We start from the raw sequence: 2,821 nt of genomic DNA, 5'->3' as shown, positions 1-2,821 counted from the left end.
TCATAAATGTCACGTACATCTATTCAGTCTATGTAGCACTTGAACTTTGAAGTGTGAAATATCTACTGGAATGGCACAGGCATTAAGAGAATGGGATGCTGTAATCAATCACTTTTACTGTATCTGGTCCTATTTGTCCTTTTATACACAATAGATACTTTAATATGAAATTGAATTCTCAAATGTTAAATGCATATATCTTTATAATATCTTAATATTTGGGGTTCATTATTCATTTTATTAATATGTAGTGATGTAACTTATCTATTTTGATAAAATTTTCATTTATGTCTACTTTGAAGGTATGTATGTAGCTATTTTTACTTGTGTCCTGTGTCCACTACTTAATACACACTTTTCCATCCTTTCACTTCTAGTTTCTGATTGTCTTTTCCAGTTACATGTATTTCTTCCAACAAACACGAATTGCCATTCTACATCATTGAAGTGGATAGCTAAGACTATTTATTATTAATTAATATTTGATGACTCTTGCAATTTTGTTGTCTTTCTCCTTGAATAGTCCCAATCTTGTAATATATGTTCATCTTAAAAGTTTGCTTGTTTACTGAGTTGAGTTTGTGTTTGATTTAGTTACTAATTTGTTCACTTCTCAACTAACAATACCTCCTATAAATTTTATTTTTCCTTAGATCTCCTGTTTGTGAGTTTTTTCATCTGTGAAAAAGATTTTCTTAAATATTTCTGAAATGGTAGAGCAGTAATCATGAATCACTCATTTTGCCTGTGATTATCCTGCAAAATCTTAGTCTTTTCATAAAACTGAAGAAATAGCCTTGCTGGATATAGTAGTATTAGTTGGCTGGTATGTATATTAGTGTGTGAAAAAGGCTTTTAACTTTGTTTTAGATTTTAGGGTTTCTGCCAAGAGACTGAAGATAAATACAATGTTTATGTATTTTAGCAATTTCTTATTACTATGATATAGTAGACTATGGGGTTCCAGCCCCTCAATAGCCCTTCCTCTGGGTCTAGGAATAATCCACAACCAGCTGAATATCCAATCTGTGATGATAACAAATGAATCTAAGTACATGAAACTCTTTAGTCCATACACTTTATTCTTATGAGTCAATTCTCTCTCTACACAGCTTCAGTTCCATCCTCACACTCAAATCCTCTCTTTCTCTTCTTTTTTTGTTCTTTCCTAGTCCTAGTTATAACTAAGCTCTTATGCTCTCGACCTCATCCTCATCCTCCTTTCCTTAGTCCTTCATCTTTCCTTCCTCTTCTACTCTCTTAACCTGACTCAAATCTACCTACAATCTGCAAAAAAAATTCCTTCAGCTTTTTCCTAAGGCCCAGTCACTCTAACCCTAACATGGAGTCAGGAATTCTGCCCCATTCATTACTTGTACCTGGTAATACAAAAAACCCTTTTGATCTCAGTCAATAGCTCCACAATGCCACTAGGCCTGTCAGAGAAAGGGATGGTCTTTGCTTCATTTGCATAGGAGATGAACCTATGCATCTACATACCCACCTGTTTCCTAGGCACAGGAAACAGACATTTTCTCTGTAGGGGTGTTACCTAGTTCAGATCAGTAGTAGGACTGAGAAGCTTATACTGTTTGCTGTATGTCCTAGGAGTATGAGCACACAAGAAATTAATAGCAGGAAACAGCTGATATATTAAATGCCAAATAACCTCAAATATTCCTTGATATCTCCAGAACGATTCCTTGATTTTTCTAGGTATAGCTTTATCATGTACAGCTGACTGTATTTCATATGCTTGCAGTCTGTAGCACTCTGTATTCTATCTTTTATATGTACTCTTAATATTTTTAACTAGAATATAAAATCGAGTGTTTACTGTCTAATGCCTTTTGTAGTTGAATATCCACTTAGTTTCTAGGTTTGGAAAATTTTGGCAATAATTCCACAAAGTAAGTTATCTTTTCTTTGGTTGGTATTTCAAAATTCAAAGTAACCATGTGGATCCTTAAATTTTGTCTTTTGATCATGCCCCAAATTCCTGAACCCTGTGCTCATAATTTCTGTTTTCGTGTCCTTCATTTCTATCTAGATAGATATTCTTCTTATCCTTGGGCTCAGGACCTTATTGTTTGTTTTTTTTTTCTTTCTTGATTCACCTTCCTTGCTGGTCTTTCTTTTCATATTGATTCTATTAAATTTTTTAAGCTGTTTCTAACCAAAATATCTTAGGTACATTTGGGATCATAATTTTCTTGCTTAATCTGCTATCTAAGATTATGAAACAAATATCCACATATCCACCCATATCTTTTCTTTTATATTTTTCTTTGAGCTCACCACTAATTATAAAAATGAAATATTTGAAGTCTTTATCCATATTTGAATCATTTGAATAGAATGGAATTTAGTTTTTGAGGAGGGAAAATTTATCAAGCAATGGTAGATTTTCTCACATAAAAAACTTTACACATTCTTCTGCAGTTAGATAATCTAAGCCAATATGAGATTAGACAGGCATGGGGACATAGCTGTAGACCCAGCATTAGCACCCAAGAGCTGATGCAGCAGAATTGTGAATATGAGTATACCAGGGACTGGTATCTGTTTCCAGATAAGAAAAAAAAAATAGCAAGGTTGTTCTCAAAGGTAAGTTCTAAAAAGTATTTATTTGAACAAAGCTAAATATTTGATTGAGACTAACAATGTGTATGTACTCACTTCCCCCTCAGCTGGCTTTCCCAAGATTGTGTAACAGAGCAGATGTTATGGGTTTGGAGAGGAAATGTCAGGCCCAGCTGAAGCAAGATGATTTTAATGTACAAGGTTTTCTAGCTAGCATTGTACTAGTGCAGGTGCACAA

This window comes from Peromyscus maniculatus, chromosome 3 (assembly GCF_049852395.1).
Source record: "Peromyscus maniculatus bairdii isolate BWxNUB_F1_BW_parent chromosome 3, HU_Pman_BW_mat_3.1, whole genome shotgun sequence".
In the NCBI taxonomy this organism is placed as follows: domain Eukaryota; kingdom Metazoa; phylum Chordata; class Mammalia; order Rodentia; family Cricetidae; genus Peromyscus; species Peromyscus maniculatus.
This window is presented reverse-complemented; position numbering follows the sequence as displayed.